This window comes from Equus asinus, chromosome 12, assembly GCF_041296235.1.
Source record: "Equus asinus isolate D_3611 breed Donkey chromosome 12, EquAss-T2T_v2, whole genome shotgun sequence".
NCBI lineage: Eukaryota > Metazoa > Chordata > Mammalia > Perissodactyla > Equidae > Equus > Equus asinus.
In genome coordinates this window covers 9,887,126-9,908,090 of record NC_091801.1, presented here as the reverse complement: position 1 = coordinate 9,908,090, position 20,965 = coordinate 9,887,126, and the positions used below count along the sequence as shown (strand labels likewise).

The 20,965-nt window shown below is 33.2% G+C and overlaps 1 long non-coding RNA gene across 2 annotated transcripts in view; it reads left to right on the top strand.

Moving 5' to 3' along the window:
* Positions 1-11,894, top strand: part of LOC123283751 (uncharacterized) — a 30,982-nt gene extending 19,088 nt beyond the window's left edge. For both annotated transcript variants that reach the window (XR_011493116.1, XR_011493115.1), the window contains 2 exons: positions 4,408-4,493; positions 9,526-11,894. This is a non-coding gene — a long non-coding RNA (uncharacterized lncRNA). The remainder of the gene's footprint in view (positions 1-4,407; positions 4,494-9,525) is intronic.
* The last annotated feature ends 9,071 nt before the right edge of the window (positions 11,895-20,965 follow it).

Genomic DNA, 20,965 nt, shown 5'->3' with positions numbered 1-20,965 from the left:
GAATGCAAGAACTGATACAATCTACTAGAAAAATGGAAACCGGCCATAATTAGGAGCACGGGTAAATCTTCCAAGCAGTGTAGAAGAACATAGAGTGTAGAGGCATAGCCACAAGTAGATGAGTAAATGTAATACTTCTGAGGTTTTGAATTTCTCTGTAAAGGAAGAAGTTGGGTTATCAGTTCATTTTAAGGATGGGGAAGGAAGTGTTAGAGAATTAAGGAGTGAGAAAAAGCCATGCAATATTTTTCTGGGACAGTAAAGGAAGAAATTGGCCATAAAAAGTAGGCCAGAATACTTAGAATTCTCAGTTCTATTCTAATTGAAAAGTTATCTGACCCAAATTTTCTCACACCAACATGTGAGTCATTCTGCCACTTATTCTGGATTGAAACTGTGCGTGCAGTTTCTGTCTGTTCAATAGATGATGAGCTGCTTGAAGGCAAGATGTATACTGATTCACTTTTGTCTTCACAACATCCCAATGCAGCCCCTAGGATGAAGTGGGAAATTAAGACATGTTTGATAGATAAATAAATAATTTATGTGATACATTGTACATGGTGCTAAAGACATATAAACAGTCAAAAAAATATGTTATTTATATTTGAGAAGTTTGATGCTAAATTTTCTTTCATATTTAAATTTGCTATCACTTTTTATATTCCTGTAATTTTTTTTAACTTTAGATGCATTAGTGAATTAATCATTCTCCTCAATTCATGGCACATCATCGCCATGGGTTCATAAAGGCATCCTTTCATTTTATAATTTTTATGTAATTTTTTAACAGAAAATGATTGTCATTTCAGCAAACAATGGGTGAGAATATAGCTTGCCAGCACAGACTGTGATAAGTCTTTTGGCTTTTGACAATCTTGTAGGTAAAAACGCTATCTCTTTATACTCTGTAATAGTTTTAATTTTAGTTTCTATAACCTAAATGAAACTGAACATCTTTTCATACGTTTAAATAATATTTACATTTTTTTCTGTGAATTACCTGTTCATATCTGATCATTCCAATATTATGGTCGTTTAGTTTCTTGACATTCTTTTATCCAGTGAGGATATCTTACATCCTAAATTTCCAATAACTGCTAACCTTTACATGATCTCAGATTCACTCATGACCTCCAATTCCTTCACTTTCTTCTGAATTTTAAGCCCAGTAAGCTTCATTTTGGATATTTTCATTGCTTGCAACTATTTGCGTTAGTTGATCCCATTTAATATGACAGAACCTCTAACTTCATTATTTAGCATTTACTAAAGTGGCTGAATGTTTATACTGTCTATTCCATCTAATAACACTTAAGTGGAAACATTTTCTGAAGGTTCTAAGGTTCTTGATATTTTTTCTTCACATTAAAGGTTTAATTTGACACGTATCTGTAGGTTAACATCCCTTTTCTATGAAGTACAGGTATCCTGCCACCAGGAACAACCAACCAGCTTAGCAAACAGAATAATTGGTACCATTCTTTTCACATACACAAAAGTAAGTTAAAACGGGATAGAGCTTTTATCATCAATTGATTCTTAGAAGTCCTTTCTTGATATTTCAGCCCCAAGGCTTATATCAAAGTTGTTTCCTTCAATGTGGAAACTTCAAGCTTCCAATTCACCAGTCTGCAAACCCTGAGCATCAAAGCAGACCTGCCCTGTGATCCACGGCTAAGCACTTACTTTCTTGAAGTGATGCTTAGTGCTCTGATGCAGCATCAAGATCTAAGGTGCTGTTATGAGAAGATAAATTAGGGAACCAGACGATTACACCCTTTGGCCTCCACTGAGATCTTCCTGAGCGAGAGCACTTGTCTCCAATTCCTCTTTGACCCGTCATTGTTTCCATATGGCGGCCACTGCTCAGGATTCTCACTTGACCTTCACACGGTTCCTGAGAGATTGACATGCGTGTAGAGCTGGATTGCTTCATATGGTAGTTGTTCAGAGTCCATGTAAACCAAAGGATCTATACAAGTGTGTATTATCTTCTCTTTAGCTCCCTTTTTATTTAATGCCTAAACTCATGTTCTTTTCTACTATACTGATAACTGAAACCATAAATTCTTTATTTTTAAAAATTCTGTGGTAGTTTCTCATTTCAGTCTACCAAGCCGATGGTTTGGCAGTTTTTCCTCCAGACTTAGAGAAGCCACGATTTTGAAATAATTATCATTATCACCATCATGCATATTCTTATTCTAACTGAAATTTAAATAAGAGGAAAACCAAATGGTGTACAATTTATTAATGTTGCCTGCTTATCACGTTTTCATCATTTTATCCAACTTTCCTCATGTGTCATGTGTTTTATTTGTGCTCATCTGCCACCATCTGATACACAGTAGAAAGTCAGTCACTTCATTGTTCTGTCTGACAAATGATTTAAAACAGACACACAGTAAGGTGAAAGTGTTAGATCCTTGTTGTTTTAAGTGTATTAATTGATACTTGGGTCAGACACTTTTCCAGTTGATCTTGTCATGTCAGCTACCCAGATAAGTGTCTTAAATCCATTTCTTCCTCTTTCTCCCACTACTTGGTTCAGATCTTCAGCATGAATCTCTCTTGTACTTCAGCACTCTCTCTCTCTCTCTCACTGGTCTCATCCTCTTTTAGTCATCCTTCTGCTGCTAGACTGGCCTTAAAATATGCACACATATGCACACAAAAGACATCTGATCATATTGCTCCACCACTTGAAATCTCTTTATATTCCCAGCTAACCATTGAGTTTCTTTGCAAACTGGGGCCACCAGGAACAGGTGAAAGAGAAGCTGACTCAAGCGGTGCTTGGAGCTTCTCATCCCAGTCAACGAACAATTCTGCTTTGTGTATTTTACTTATTAGGCCCAGCTAAAATTATATTTGAAAAAAAAGCATTAGACAACGATTGCTATAATAATGCTGTGTAATGAATGTGTTCCAAATGTCACTGTCTTACAATAACAAATATTCGCTTTCTTGTTAACTCAGTCTTTGGATTGGCTGAGGTGGCCTTGGTGCAGGTGCCCCAGGCTTCCTCCATGAGTCTTTCTGTCTGGTATGAGTGGCTGTTTGTGGCCCGCTCTCCTCTTGAAGTAGGCAGAAGCTCCAGAGACAGGCCAAACAATACAAGCACGTTTCAAAGTTTGCTCATATCCTATGTTCTCAAATGACACTGGCCTATGATGTCACATAGTAGAGAAGCATACTAAACTTGTATTGAAACGCTGGCAAGGGCATGGGGGCATGAAAGAGTAGGAATAAATAACACTATCCACCACAAACAGGCTCTGCTCTTCTAAAGAAAAGTTTTAAAACAATTGATCTGCCAGATAAAGTAAAACCTTAAGAGAAGAAACAAAAGCCTGCATGGCCTCTGCTCATTTACCTTTCGGTTTATGTTCTACAGCTCTCTTTCGATCTTAGTAGTACTTGACAGGAATGAATCATCACACTTTGATATGCATACATTCTCATCCTGGATTATCCAGCTTCTTGTTAACTCTTGCTATACCCAAATAGCATTTTCCTGGCTGAAATTAACAAACACTGAATTTTGAAAGCAAATGACTCACGCGCAGGCATCAATACATTTAGTTCACCCGAGTGAAGACCAGTCCCATTTTAGCAAAAGTCTGTAAGGAAATGCTGCTGAGACTGGTTTCGTCCACTCTGGTTCAAGAATGTTGATGAAAGTAGTTAGGTTGGATTTAGTTTTCCCAGGTTTTAATATATGGTATTTCCTGGAAGAGGCACGTCATGTGAGAGAGTGGTATGGACTTTATAGTTAACAATCACAATTTATAAAAAACACAGACAAAAAGTGACATTCAGTAAAGTTTCCGTATTACTTTGTCATTGGGGAATATTTCAAAGACTGTGTTCTCCTGTGGCTTGCATTTTTCTTCTTGTCTTAACCGTGTTCCAACACTCTGCTGTGTGTCCTATGCAGTTCTTGAACCATACTATGCTACATTGAATGGTGCTTTCTTGTATCAGAAATCTTATTATTCATTTTCTACTCAAATATTTATTCAAAAAACCAGATTTTAAGCAGCAGACTTAATCACTTGTACAACTAAGGAAGTGTTTCTTCTTCACTCCAGTTATTGCTGCAAAACACTGTCTTCTCTACTTATAATATAATACCCCTAGGGAGTATTTTCTCTGATAATGCAAGATGACACTCCAGGCTGGGTACTTTGCTCCATATCATCGGACCATTTGTATTGTACTCCTGCAGCCAGAAAAGGGGTGTTTTGTTTCACTGTCCTTGGGAAGAGCAGTAACTTGGGATCAGAGCCAAATGTGGTTCAGGATGGGACTGAATGTGGACGCTACAATACTTGTTATGTAAACATTACCTTGGTAGCTCAGGCTTTTCCATTTAACCATGTTATGGTCATTGTCTTGTAGGTTGCATATATATCAGACACACAAAAGATACAAAATTCAATCTGTGCTTGAAGGGAGCTTCTCATGGGAGATGGAAGAAGAGCAAGGTATGCTGGAGTGGGCTCCCACTGGATCATGAAACCAGATTGTTAGCATTTCTTCCCAATTCTTTGTTCAGTGAGATTATGCTGGTAGCTTGAAATTGACTATGGTAGGAGTATTTACACTATGAAAATTGGCAAATGCTTTAAACCAGGATTTTTTTCCAGAAAGCTGGTTTACTAGTATACCAGAGCTAAGCTTTGCATTTATGTATACATTTATATTACCTTTCTTACAATTGCCAAATTTATAAGTTCTATGTAAATTTCATCTAATTTCTAATGTTTTATATTTTATTATTACACTTTATATTTTTTTTCCAGTTAAGGTATCTGCATAACCCAGTACCTTTTTTTTTCCTGTTAATTTCCAGATTCTATTTTTTTCCCCAGAATTCTGGTCATATATTCATAAAATATTCTGATATAATGTTATATATTACAAAATTAAAATGACTACCTAGCTTATTATTATAAATGTTATGTTATATAAAAATGTTATGCATAAACATTCAATAACCTTTTATTAATTCCAAATATTACTTTGCAAGGAATTTGAAATGCATCGAAAGAATTTTCCAATTTATGTACAAAGCTAGAAACTGACTAGTTTAAAAAGGTTCTGTTTTCAAGGAGAATCTAAATCTTAAAAACGTAGATAAGCTATTTTTCTATTTGGAACTATTCAAATAGACTTTTCCAAAAAATACTAAATATACAGTTTAAATAAAAGTTATTCAAGTGTAGCTCTGCAGCTCCAGGTAAAACTGAAAAATGAAGACTGTAAAAATTATATGATTTTGGAGCTTTTTCTGATTTTCTTCTTGGGCTGTGATGCTGTGTCCACAGAGCTGTAACCTGGATCTGAGAGATTTGAAATATTTGCCGCAGTGTCCAGGAAAATATTTAGTGGTTCAGGATCTTACCAATAATTAGAAATAGGTAGAAATATAAATACATATTGTTGCTAGAGAATCTCAGTTTCTAGAAACCAGTGACCAAACTTTATCCTTTTTTATATGCAAAATCTAGAAAAAACAAAATCATCTTTATTCATTCATAATCAGAAGGTAATATTAGAAATAATTATTTTAGAAATGTGCTCCATAGTGTGGTAGGGCTTTGTATATGTATTTATGCTTCCTTATAATTGTCTCTTTTTTTCCTCCCTAGCTTCAGGGTCTTGCTTCTCCTACCCTTTATTCAGTTTAAATCTCAAAGTGGGGAAAATACAGGTTGTGGAACTTTAATAGTGATGTAACTGAGAAGTTTGACTTTTGTGCCATTTTCGCCATCTGTTTAGCTGGGAAAACAACACTAGCTATTCCATAATGGTGTTGTGAGATTAAATGAGAACATGTTTATAAAGGGAATGACTAGCACATAATTAATATTTATCAAGCAGTTTTTAGCATTATCTTTCACAAACCACCTTCTTTGTATTTCTACCCCTTGGGTCTTCCATTGATAATCACTCTCATCTCTTAATACCTGGAGCATTTACTTTACTCAACTGTGTTAATATTTTATTTGTTTATTTTCTGTAGATTGTAAGGCTCTTGAAGGAACAAGAATTGTTTTCTTCGTTCCTCATAGAATCCAAAATCCTTAATGCATTGTCGTGTTAAAGGCAGATTTCAAACAACCATTTATTGTTGACGGTGAAGCTGTTGATAGAGGGATGGAGGAACAGTTACACTTACTCTTCATAGATTTATTGTCTGAAAAGATTTCACATTTGCACCGTGCTGTCTCCTGCACATCACACTCAACTATTCAGCACTTACGTTTCCTGTGCCTGTCATGTGTAGTTTATTTTCAGAATTCCTAAGATCTGAACGCATGACATTAAATAAATTAGAATTGATTTCTTCAAAATGGACAAGAATACATTGGAAAATATTACAGCATATAGTAAAATTTAATAGAAAAAGTAAACTCTATTTATTATCAGGTTTTTGTTTCATTTGCAGAAATCTTTGTTTTTTAAGCAATTATTTATTCTTAAGTAAGTGTATTCCCATTATACATGAAAGGTTTAACTTTTTCAAATATTTTATGTTTCAACCCAGCAATTCTTGAGAAGCTTACATTTTAACTCAATGAGCATAGAGTACAGAAAACAAATACATAAATCAGTAACAATTTTAAAAAATAAAGATAAGTATTGTCTCTGTGATGATCAAATGAATGGAAGCCATTCATGTCAATGACAGTGTTGTGTTTTTGAACTAGCTCATCTCTAACTCCTTTGTTTGCCTCTTGCTTTTAAAATTATTTCTGAAATGAGTACAGTGGCAAGCTAATTTTCTACATTCATTTACATAATTACTGTCATAACTTCTTTTATCTTCCATCAATTTACAACTAGAACTATTGGAAGGGTTGATGATTTCAGGCCTTAATTCTTATGAATATTAACGTAGAATAGAGCAAACAGGTGTTTTCCCATAATACGACCCCTTAGAATAAAGAAGGAAGCAATTTGAATGCTTAGTATAAAGAGAAAAATTTGTTTTAGGAACTCATAATGGCATGTTTTAACTACATATTGGAATATAAATAAGATCAGAGCACATGCATACTTAATGAAAGTAGATATTGTGGGCTATGTTTTCATGAGTGACTTAAGATGCTTTGAAATTAAAATAAAAAAGAATGAAAAATTCAAAACACTCATTGTCAATCTTGACCAAATTCTGGTATACGGATTTTACCATATCTTAAAAAAAAAGTCATGCTTTGGGCACAGTTAGGCAGCCAGTTTTATCAGAGATTACATAGATAATGAAGTTTTCTTTAATTCACTATAAATTCATTGATTCTATTTAAAAAGTTGCTTAAGGATTTGACTAAACAGTTTAGATTCAGACTAAACGATGGAAAATAAACTATCAAACACAACATGGGAAACGTGAGTTGATAGACTGTTTAGCTTGACCTCTTTCTAAAAGCTCTACTTTTTTTTTTCATTTATTTGTTTATTTTAGGATCTACATCATAATATATTTTGAATTCTGTGTAGATTACATCATATTCACCACCCAAAAACTAATTATAGTGCATCCCCTCACATGTGAGCTTAATCACCCCTTTTGCCCTCCCTTCTCCCCCTTTCCCCAATGGTAACATGAATTTCTGTCAGATTATAGAGAAATCAAATCCCATATGATATAATACGTATATAATGTATACATAGTATTATACAATGCATATGGTATGTGTGTAATAAAATATTAATCTTTTATAACAATTATTTAAATACATGCAATTGAATGCTTCCTATGATCAACAGAGATATGTCAAAACAAATGCAAATACATCGTTCCAGTATTTGTTATGCAGAACAAACAGCAAAATGCAATTTCTAGGATGCATTTTGAAGAAAATTATTTGATTTTATGATTTTTCCATTACCTTATAATATTTTAACCTGCTTAATTTATGGAAGAATTTGCATCTCACTATTTAAAAGATGCAATTAGAATACTAATGTTTATTATGTGTCTATTATTATCTGATCTATATGTATTTTATCCAATTCTCACAAAACACTGTTAAGTTATCATACTGATTTAAAGATGAGAAGGCTTAGAGTGATAGACATTAACTAACTCCCTGAAGATCATTCCTAGGACATGACAAGGCCAAGATGTAAACCCAGGTTATTTATTTTCACAACCCATGCTGTTTCCATTCCAGTATACTACCTCTCATTTCTTAATAAGCAACATTACTTAGGTAATAAAAATTCAGACTTCAGTGGAACAGTGACAGGATGACAATTACAGAATTGAAATTGAAACACAATAGCACAGTTAGGCAAGCAAATCTGGAGAAAGAGTGTGAATTTCAAACTATACTACTCTTTAATCAAAGTAAGAATAATACTTACTGACTACCTCTCCCATAATTTATATAAAGAAATCAAATCTCACAGTGTCATACATTGGGTTGGGGCAATTTTCTTAATAGTACATAATGTATATACTGGCTTTTTTCTAAGCTAATATTCAAGAGTTCAGTAATTGATGGTGTTAATGTGAGTAGCTTTTATCAATATTACCGCTATTGATCCCCTAACAAAATTTTGTTTCCTATTCCCACAAATTTGGACTTTTCTAATCTAGTAGTTTTCGTTTTCAAAGATAGAATGTTTCCACCATGGTAGATACAATGGGTTACTTTAAACTGGAAGTTGAGGCAGCCGCCTGTCTCTTTTGGGTTCCGGATGCCGATGAGTTATCAGGCAAAGTAGTGAGTTTGTGTTGGTTGAGGTGAGTGATCTTGAATTTCAGAACGAACTTGGATTACTACTATATAATGTGAATGAAAAGAGAATTATGTCTGGAACTCAGAAGATTCCCTGGGATACCTCTTAGTAGTCCCAAATCTTGTGGATCAAGTCAATGGAGAGCTACAACTCAATTCAGACAGTGTTAACAGTTTGAGTCACCCAATAGGCAAGGAACTTAGACCAGCTGAGGGCAAAGGAGACATGAAATGGATCTAGGAAGAAGTTAGACATGTATTAGCTACAATCATGTTGCTACTTGCAGTAATCAGAATTGTAACAGTTATATGTATTTCTTCCTAATTTTTATGACTATATTTATACATTTTTAACCAATTATTTTTTTCTACCTCTCATTCTCCTACTATCTGACATCATATTTGTAAATACTAGCTAATTTAATAGCTCAATATTTCAGTTATATGATATAAAAAAGAGACTGTGACTCAGCCAGAAGAATGAGCATTAATGAAAAATGAATAAAAGAACACTTTTAAAGTAAAAGTACCTTTTATGAGGAGAAAGTTAGCATGCTTTTTGGTTGTATGCAGGATAGATGCATAATATTAGGCAGAAGCATAAGCTTGCTTTTGTCTTTATTGGGAAGTAAAGTGTGGTTAAACGAGATGTGTTTGATCGGGTGCCTAGCTGACAAGGGGTGGACTGTGGTGGCTTTAGAATTTGTTGACTTGGCTAAGCTTAACTACATTTCCCAGAATTTTTCCCTCTTATGTTTTTGCTTAGATTTGGCCACAAGATATATCTGTGTGAGATTTGGAAGGTGAAAATAAAGCCGTAGTTGTGTTCACTCTGGGAAGCTTGATCAAGTCTGGCTCTTCTGCAGCTCATCAAAGTTTCTACAGGTTTGTTGACTCACGTCGTTGGCGTGGGCAGCAGTCCAGCCCAGGTCTCCAGCTCCTGCTGGAAATCTGCTGTCAACATCTCAGTTCTGAGCCAGGTACAAGTTTGATTACTTGGTAGAGTGATAGCTTCTTCTACAAGTCAACCATGGCAGTGAGACTGGAGGCTTGGAGATGAGAAGAGGCCAATATGGGCTCCCATGAGATATAGACACAGGTCTCAGTTGTCATTGCTCTTCTCTACTTGTCCATCTTTCAAACCTCACCACCTGCCCTGTGCCTTTAGGCTCAGGGGTAGGTGGAGATGAAACAGCAGACCAAGACTATCTTACCAGCTACCAAAAATGTATAAATTTGAAGCCCTATAGTAAATCTCTTATCCTGCATCATCTCTAGTAGTTTTATTTCTCTAATTTAATTCTGACACTATCTCCTTTCCAATATACGGCCTCTCATTTCTCAACAATGGTAAGTGATTAGGAAATAAATGTTCGTACTTTAAAGGCAAATTGTCAGAAGAAAATTTTAAAAATTGGAATAAAATATATCAGATTGAGACGTTATATTTTATAAGAAGTATATTTCAAACTTTATCAATTTTTAAGCCAAGTGGAGCTAAATGTCTTCAACCAGCTCTTCCATCATTTGATGTAGAAGAATCAAGCCTCTCAGAAGAGATTTTTTCATTCTTTGACTACTTCGTTATCAAAATATCATAATTATATTGTGCATATCATTATAGTGCAATGCATTATGAAGACTGAAATCAACTCCAAAAGTGATTTCATCTAATGGGTTATAGTAGGGACCTAGGATAGCAAATAAAAAAGTATCCAAATCAAGTCAATTATACGCATTGAAATAAATGGATGTGAATGAATGATGTGCTGTGGCAACACTAACACCTACAAATTGTTCCAAAATTTACATAAAGAAACAATACAAATATTCTCTCAAATTATGGAGACTATAAATATGGCTTAGCATTGGCAAAACTTTTACTACTGAGATCTATGTAATAGACTATGCTAAATTTAATATCTTCCATTGAACTCAGACAAAAATAAGATAATATTTTTGCAACTATGAAGGTTATGCATAATAATTATAACTTTATCTTTTATTGTTTCTCCAAGAACAAAGGGCACTATATAATACTTTTGAATGTGAAATTGGTGAATTGTGTAAAACCAGCCGCTGTATGGTCAATTAAAAGAGAGACATATCTTTATTCAAAGAGAGATATATCAAAGAATTTAAGGTACAAACATAAAGAATTATGCAATTTAGGAAAAAGCTGTAATGAATAATTTGACTTCTTTTAAAATATTCTATTTTTAAGATGTTTTGTATTAATTCATAAAACAAGCTTTTCTTTGGACAAAGGATAAAGTGTGTCACATAAAAATATAACAATTTATTTCATTTTGTTGGAGTTATATTCCATTTTTCCATGGTTACTAATCTTTGTCTACAGGGAGACACTAACAAATATTTTAGTTTAAATGTGTATTTGTTTCGTCTTGTTTGTTTCTTAAGGAGCCCACGTACATCCGTGTACATGTATGTTCTCTAATTCAAGCCCTTTGACTTTTGTGTGCAGTATATCCTGCCCCCAACCTGTGTAATTTGAAATTGTAAATTACTGAGGAAGAAGTTTATGGGTTCTTTCAATTATTGACATAATGTTTATTAATGGCTACTATTTATTCTGATTATGTCACAATCTTGTTAACTTTCTCCCATGTTTTCCTCATATCGCCTCCCAAATCAAGTCTGATCTTAATATGATATGTAAGGATCTTCACAGCCTAACTCTGCCTACCCTTCTAAACTCATTTAATCCCACTCTGAGCAGTGGTTACCAGACCCTCTGATTGCATTTAGCAGTAAAATGTGAAACAAGCAAAACAGTAAATAAATGATAGTAATCAAAAGAGAACAACTAGATTTTTACTTGTTAGGATTAAAAACAATGCTACCATTTGCTCTCTCTTTTGTTTAATAATATGTTGAATATTTTAAAACCTACTAAAATTGGAATATGATTAATATGAGAATAAAGGTCAGTTCTATAATGTACACAAAAGGAGCTTTTTAAATTCAATACCATTTCCTTTTTCCTAATTTTCTAATTTTGTTGGGGAAAGTTAAATGTTCATCACAGAATGGCATTTGTCTAAGAACTGATGAAGGGAAATTAGGGCCAAGAGCTGCTTGCTCACAAGACCTGCTCTTTCCTGTGTGTTATGAATGCCATTTCTCAATTATTTTGCTTATTAAATATTACTAATCCTTCAAATTCAACTTCACACTTGAAAGCTTGCCTGGATTGTTGAAAGAGTTATGTATTTCCTTCTTTAAGCCCCCATAACAATTTGAACACATGTCTAGCATACTGATAATGGCTACTATTTATTTAGTGTTTACGCTATAAGCCAGGCATTATATCAGATCTTTTCATTCAAACGCTCATTTAATACTCACAGCATCAAATGAGACAGGTGCTATCATTCAATTTCTCTAGGGAAAAAGTGGAAGTTTGTAAAGGTTACTTGGCTTAAGATCACATGCAGAAAGTAGTTAAGCTGGTTTTTGAATCCAGAAAGTCCGACTCCACTGATGATGGTCTTATGCACTGCGTCGTCTATTCTGCTTCATGGTGTTAGGTTTTTTGGTTACATTTCTATTGTCTCTACTGAGATGTCAGCTTCTTGACTTCAGGAACTGTGTCTTTGTGAATCTTATAGCTAGCATATGGCTGGCACATCGTAGATAGTTCTGGGCATCCCATAAGGGGATGCTGATGTGATTGATAAGATACAAAAAAAAAAAGAGTTAAAGGCTATAAACTTTCTTTTTTTATTGAGATTAATTCACATACCATAAAATTCATCCTTTTAAATTACAATTTGGTGGGATTTACTATATTGTTGCACAACCATCACCACTGTCTGATTCCTGAATATTTTTATTACCTTGTGCCAGTGAGCAGCCACTCCCTGTTGATCCTGTATCCCCTGCTTCTGGAAATCACTAATCTACTTTCTGTCTTTAGGGATTTAACTATTCTGGATATTTCATCTAGATGGAATCATAAAATACATAGTCTTTGGGACTGGCTTCTTTCACTTGTCATAATGTTGTCAAGGTCCGTCTAGGTCGTCTCATGTATCAGTACTTCATTCCTTTTCATAGCTGAATAAAATTCCATTGTGTGCATATAGAACACTGGTTATCTGTTCATCAGTTGGTGGCCATTTGGGTTATTTCTACATTTTGGCTATTATGAATAATGCCATGAATACCTGTGGATAAGCTGTGTGAACATACGTTTTCAGTTTTCTAGATTATATACCTAGGAGTGGAATTGTTGGCTCACATGAGAACTTTCTGAGGAACTGTCGAATTGTTTTCTAAAGGAACTACAAAACTTTATAATCCCAACAGCAATGTATGAGTGTTCCCATTTCTCCACATCCTTGATAACACTTGTTATTGTCTGTCTTTTTTATTATAGTCATCCTATTGGATATAAATTGTTATCTTATTGTGGTTTTGATTTGTATTTCTCTAATGGCTAATGGCATCTTTTCATTGGCCTTTTGTAAGTCCTTTTTGAGAAATATAGATTCAAAAACTTTGTCCGTTTAAAAATTGGCTTATTTGTTTTTTATTGTAGAGTTACAAAAATCTTTATATATTCTGAACACTACACATTTATAATATATGATAGGCAAATATTTTCTCCCAATCTGTGGGTTATCACTTCATTTACTTGATATCTTTTGAAGCACAAAAGTTTTCAATTTTTATGAAGTCCAATTGATTTTTCTTTGGCTGCTTGTGCTTTAGGTGTCATAGCTGTTATTGCCTAAAGCAAGAAAACAAAGATTTATATCTATGGGTATTTTCCCTAAAATTTTTACTTTTTTGTTCCTGTGTTTAAGTTTTTAATCCATTTTGAGTTAACTTCGGTATGGTGAGAGGTAAAAGTTCAGCTTCATTCTTTTGTATGTGGATATACAGTTTTCCCAGCATGATTTTTTTTGAAAAGACTGTTCTTTTCCCATTTTATACTTTTAGCATCCTTGTTCAAAATTGATTGGCCATAAATGTGTGGGTTTATTGCTGACTCAATTCTATTCTAATGAGATATATGTGTCTCCTTATTCGAGTACCATAGAGTAGTGATTACTGAAACTTTGCCTAAGTTTTGAAATTGGGAAATGTGAGTTATTAAAATTTGTTCTTTTTTTCAAAAGTGTTTCATTCATTAGGCATCTCTTACATTTTCAAATAAATTTTAGGATCAGCTTGTCAATTTATGCAAATAGGCAGCTAGAATATTTAGAAGGAATGCATTGAATCTGTAGATCAATTTGGATAATATTTACATTGCAATAATATAAAGTATTCTGATCAATGATCATGGGATAACTTTCCACTTATTTATGTCTTCAATAATTTCTTTCAATGATATTTTGTATTTTTCACTTACAGAAGTCTTGCATTTCTTTTGTTAAATTTATTCCTAAATTTGTTATTTTTTGATGCTATTATAAATGGAATTCTTTTCCTAATTTCATTTTCAGATTGTTCATTGCTTGTGTATAAAAATATTATTAATTTTTATACGTTGATATTTTATCCTGCCTCCTTATTGACATTTTTTATTAGTTCTAGCAGGTTGTATGGGGGGGGGGGTGTCTGTACTACTTATAATTTTTTATATAAAAGATCATGTCATCTGCAATTAGAGTGAGTTTTACTTCTTGTTTTCCAAAACATTTTTTTTGGCTAATTGCACTAGCTAGAACTTACAGTGCAGTGTTGAATAGAAGTGGTGAGAGTGAACATTGTTTTCTGTTCTTAGGGTGACAGTAGGCATCATTGTCTGATCTTTGGGAGAAAACTTTCAGCTTTCACCATTAAATTTCGCTAAAGGTTTGTCATAGTTAGCCCTTAATAGGTTGAGGATGTTTCCTCCTATATCTAATTTTCCAAGTGTTTTTTATCACTAAATTATGAGGCATTTTGTCATTTTCTGAATCTATTGAGATGATTCCATGATTTTTGCCCTTTATTCAATTAATATGTTGGATTACATTGATAGATTTTCATATGATGAACCAACCTTGCATTCTTGGGATAGATACCACTTAGTCATGGTTCATAATCATTTTTATGTGCTCCTGGATTCAGTTTACTAGTATTTTGTTGAAGACTTTTACTCTTTTTTAGTTTCTAAAAGTGGCAAATTAGGTTACTGATTTGAGATTTTTCATTTTTAATATAGGCATTCATAAGGGAAATTGATCTCTAGTGTGCTTGTGATATCTTTACCTAGTTTCGACATCAGTGTAATATTGGCTTCATAGTATGTCTGGGAAGAAACTCCTCCTCTTCTATTTTATGAAAAATTTTTGTTAATATTTCTTTAAATGTTTGGTAGAAATAAACAGTGAATCCATGTGGTCCAGGTCTTTGGTTTTAGGAAAATTTTGAGTACTAATTCAATGTCTATGCTTGTGAGAAATCTAGTCACATTTTCTATTTCTTCTTTAATTGGTTTTGATAGTTTCTATTTCTCTATAAAGTTTTCCATTTCATCTAGGTTATCTAATTTGTTATATAATTGTTCATATTATTCTTTTCAATCCTTTTTATTTCTATAAGGTCAGTAACAATTTCCACTTTCTTTTCTAATTTTAATAATCTGAATCTTTCTTTTTTTCTCAATCAATCTTACTAAAAGTTTGCCTATTGTGTTGAACTTTTCAAGCAACTAATTTTTGGTTTTATTGATTCTCACTATCATTTTCTTCTATTCTTTATTTCATTTATTTCTGCTCTAATCTGTATTATTTCCTTCCTTCTACTTTCTTTTGATTTGGTTTACTCTTCTTTTATTAGTTTCCTATGATGGAAGATTACGTTATTGATGTGAAATATTTCTTCTGTTTAATAAAGGAATTTGCGTCTACAAATTTCTTTAATCCTTGTCTCAGCTCTATCACATAAGTTTACCTATGTTGTGTTTTCATTTTCATTAACCTCAAAGTGTTTTTTAATGTCTCTTGTGAAATCTTCTTTGATCCATTTTTATTTAGGGATTTTGGATTTCCCAAATTTCCTTCTGATATTGACCTCTAATTTTATTCCATTTTGGTAGAAGAACATACTTTTTATGATTTCAATACTTTTCAATTTATAAAGACTTCCTTAAAAGCTTAATATATGGTTTATCCTGGAGAATGTTCCATATGCACTTGAGAAGAATGTGTATTCTGCTGTTGTTTGGTGGGGTTTTCTATAAATGCGTCTCATCTCTAGTTGGTTTAGAGTGTTTAGTGTTGTTCAAGTCATCTGTTTCCTTATTATTTTTCTCTCTAGTTTTTTTTTATCCTTTAATGAAAGTGAGATATTGAAACCTCCAACTATTATTGTTGAATTATCTATTTCTTCTATTAATTCTTTTTTTGCTCCATGTGTGTTGGAGTTCTGTTCTAAGGAGCATATATGTTTAAATTATTATGTATTTTGGATAATTGACTCTTTTGTCACTATAAAACATACTTTTTTCTTTAGTAAAAAAATGTTTTCAGAATGCCTATTTAGTATAACTCATTGGTATAGCCATTCCAGCTCTCTTTTTGTTACTGGTTACATGGTACATCATTTTGCATCATTTCTCATTAAATCTATTGTTTGGTCTTTTTTGAATTTAAAGTATGCCTCTTGTAGATGTATTAATTGGGTCATTTTTAATCCACTCTGCCAATTTCTGTCTTTTAATCTGAGTATTTAACCTATTTAAATTTAATTACATTACATTTAATGTAATTTTCTGATATAATAGTATTTCCACATATCATTTAGCTATTTCTTTCTATGTGCCTTCTTGTTCTTCTATTCCCTGGTTGCTACCTTTTTTATGTCAAGTAGATATTCTCTAGGGAGTCATTTTAATTTTCCTGTTCCTTTTGCTATATTTTTTGAGTTATTTTCTTAGTAGTTGCCCTGAGGATGACTATTAACATCTTAATTAATAACAATATAGTTTGGATTCATACTAACCTAAGTTACTAGTATACAAATATTCTGCTTCTTTATAGCTTCATTTCTCCTCCACTCCTTTGTGTTATTATTGTTACACAAATTATAGCTTTCTACATTGTATGCTCAGGAATGCAGATTTATAATTATTCCTTTATGCAGTTGTCTTTTAAATCAATTAGGAGAAGAAAGAAGTTATAAAGAAAGAAAGAAATTTTTACTATCTCATATATACTTATGTTGTTACTTAAATCAATGCTCTTTATTTCTTCGCGTGTTCTCATATGTTCTTTTGTTTCGGTTGGAAAGACTCCCTTTAGTATGTCTTATATTTAGCTTTGCTAGCAGTGAATTTTCTCAGATTTTGTTTCTCCCAGAAAGTCTTAATTTCACCTTCATTTTTGAAGGATACTTTTGCTGAGTATATAACTCATGGCTGACAGTCTTTTGCTTTCAGTGTGTTGAAAATTCAATCCCATTGCTTTTTTCTCTCCCTGATTTCTAATGAGAAATCACCTGGTCACCTTATTGAGGATCCCTCGTACATGATGAGTCATTTCTCTCTGCTGCTTTCAAGATTTCCTCTTTTTCTTTGGCTTTCAGCAGTTTGGGTATGATTTGTCTAGATGTATATTTCTTTAAGTTTATGCTGCATGAAGTTTGTTAAGCCTCTTGGATGTGTAGATTAATGTTTTTCATTATGTGTAGGATGTTTTCTGCTATTATTTCTTCAAATATTCTTTCTACCCTTTTGACTATAACCTCTCCTTTTGTAAATTCCATTATGTGTATGTCAGTATACTTGATGGTATCCCAAAAGTTTCTAAGGTTCTGTTTATTTTCTTCATTCTATTTGTTTTTCTATTCTTCAGATTGTCTGATCTCAATTGACTTATATTCAACTTCACATGTTCTTTCTTCTATCTGTTTGAATGTGCCGTTGAGAGCCTCCAGTGAATTTTTTTTGTTTCCATCATTGTACTTTTCAACTCTAGAATTTCTTCTTTTTTTAAAAAATAAATTTCTATCTGTTCATTGATATCCTCTCTTTGGTGAGTCAGCATTCTCATATTTTCTTTGGTTATTTAGACACATTTCCTTTTTTTCTCTGAACATATTTAAAATAGCTAATATAATGTTTTTGTCTGTAAGTCCAATGTCCTGGGATTCCTCAGAGACAATTTCTATTAATAGAAGTTTTTCCCTCTGAATTGACCTTACTGTCTCGTTTCTTTACATATCTCAATTTTTAAATGGAACTTGGACATTTTTAATATTATAATGTGACAATTCTGGAAATAATATTGTTTTCTCTCTCCAGGGTTTATTGTTGCTACTTTTTTGTTGTTACTGTTGTTTTCTTTAATGATTTCTCTGAGATAATTCTGTAAAGTCTTTTTTCTTTGTGTGTGTGGCCACTGAAGTCTGCTTGGTTTTCTTAGAGTCAGCTAACGAGTGGACAAAGATTTTCTTAAATGGATAGAACCAATAAGTGTCCTTGTCTTTGCTGAGGTGCTCTTTGCTTGTGTTATGGCACACCTTCAACATTCACACAGACAATTTACAACTCTGCCTTAGCCTTTACTTCCTACTTGTGTAGAGCATCAAAATCAGCCATAGGTTAAAACTTATGGCTTCCTGAAGTCTTCCTGTCTACATTCCCAGATATATGTCTAGGCTTTTTAAATACCCTGTAGACTTTTCATTCCTGAGCTTTCTTAAAACCTTACTTCTTACTTCCATTGTTTTTGGTCACTTGAGGCAGCTGCAAATTTCAAAAGTTATCTAATTATTTTCAACAAATATCCCCTGAGAAACATGTTTAGATCTTAGAGAGCTCTGAGGCAGGTCAAGTAAAGACAGCCTTACCAGTGGGCTATTCTAGGCAACCACCAAAAAACATGACAATTCTCTGGGAATTAAGCTTTAAAAAATCTGCAACTCCATTTTTCCTTATCAGTGGCTACCAGGCCTCTGGTTTGCACTGATTCTAGGCTGTTTGTTTTTAAGGCTTCCAAGGAGCTGAAGAGAGGGTGGTAAACATAGGGCAAGTTAAAACACTAAAAACTCACTTTTCTTATTGAGATTCAGTCATTTTTCTTGAGCAAATGCTCCTTGGATTGCAGCAAGTCTTTGATTAATTTGCGGTTTTGAAAACTTTGATTCTGACAATTTTTGCATTTTCTCATTGCTTTTAGGGAGGACAGAATTTCAGAGATCCTTATCTGCCATTTTTTCTGCTATAACTCCTAAACACATTCTTGAAGAGTAACATACACAATCTTACTGGTAAGAAGTTGGTTACATAAAACAAACAAAAAAAGTAATAGTTGGAGTCACAATCTTCTTTCGTATGGTACTTATGTCTTGAGAAGGACACAGTGCTGCCCAGGAAAATTCTTTATCAGGCTAGGACTCTGCTATATTTATCAGGTCCTCTGCTATATTTAGGTTATTTGTTTTGTTCTGTTTTTTATTCTCCTGGCCTTTCCCAACTGTTTAACAGGCTCTATCTATGTACCCCTATGATGAACAGATGTAATTAATTGGTGCAAACCAGTGACAGTACGTTTCTAAGGATTTAATTTGATATAGGGTAAATTGGAGACCACCTTCTCTTCAAGGTTCTTTGTGATCTGATTATTTAAAGTTACCTAAAGCCGACCTGGCACATAATAAAAGCACTTAGTAAAAATTCGTTGACTAGAGGAATTAATAAATAGCCTCGTATTTCTGATGAGTGTAGAGGCAAAAATCTTCAACAAAACTTTAGCAAACTATAGTCAATAATACATTAAAAGGATCATTTGCCATGATCACGTGCGATTTATTCCAGGAATGCAAGAATGGTTCAACATCCTAAGTCAAATGATGTGATACACCACATTAATAAAATGAAAGAAAAAAACCATATGAACATCTCAATAGATGCAGAAAAAGCATTTGATGAAATTCAACATCCATTTATGATAAAAATTCTCAAGAAAATGAGTAAAGAGGGAATGTACTTCAATGTAATAAAAGCCATGTATGACAAGCCCACAGCTAACATCGTACTCAATGGTGAAAGGTTGAAAGCTTTAACTCTAAGATCGAGAAGAAGACAAGTATACCCACTCTTGCCACTTTTATTCAACATAGCCTAAGAAGTCCTAGGCAGAGAAATCAGATAAGAAAAAGAAATAAAAGGCATTCAAATTGGAGAATAACTAAAATCATCAGTATTTGCAGATGAAATGACATTATATGTAGAAAACTCTAAAGACTCCACCAAAAAACTGTTAGAACTAATAAACAAATTCAGTAAAGTTGCACGTTAGAAAAATCAATATAATAAATCAGTTGCATTTCTATACACTAATAATGAACTATCAGAAAGAGAAATTAAGAAAACATTTCCATTTAGAAGTACATCAGAAAAATAAAGTATCTAGGAAGAAATTTAACCAAGGAGATGAAAGACCTGTACACTGAAAACTGTGACATTGATGAAAGAAATTGAAAAAGATATAAAGAAATGGAAAAAATATGACATGTTCATGGATTGGAAAAATTAATATTGCTAAAATGTCTGTACTCCCCAAAGCAATCTATAGATTCAATGAAATCCTCATCAAAATTCCAATGGCATTTTCACAGAAATAAAACAAACAATCCTAAAATTTGTATGGAAACACAAAAGACCCAGAATACCCCAAGCAATCTTGAGAGCAAAGAACAAAGCTGGAGGCATCGTGCTTCCTGACTTCAAACTATATTACAAAGCTATAGTACTTAGGACAGTATGGTATTGGCATAAAAACAGACACAAAGATCAGTGGAATAGAATAGAGAGGCCAGAAATAAACTCACACATATATGGTAATTAATTTAGGACAAAGGAGCCAAGAATATACAATGAAGAAAGGACAGTCTCTTCAAGAAAAAGTGTTGGGAAAACCAGACAGCCACATGCAAAACAGTGAAACTAGAACTCTATCTTACACCATACACAAAAATTAACACAAAATAGATTAAAGACTTGAACATAAGATCTGATACCATAAAACTCCTAGAGGAAAACATAGGCAGTAAGCTCCTTGACATTGGTCTTGGCAATGAGTTTTTTTTGTTTGACACCCAGAGCAAAAGCAACAAAATCAAAAATAAACAAGTGGGACTGCACCAAACTTGAAAACTTATGTACAGCTAAGGAAACCGTCAACTAAATAAAACGGCAACCTACCAAATGGGAGAAAATATTTGCAGATCATGTATCTGATAAG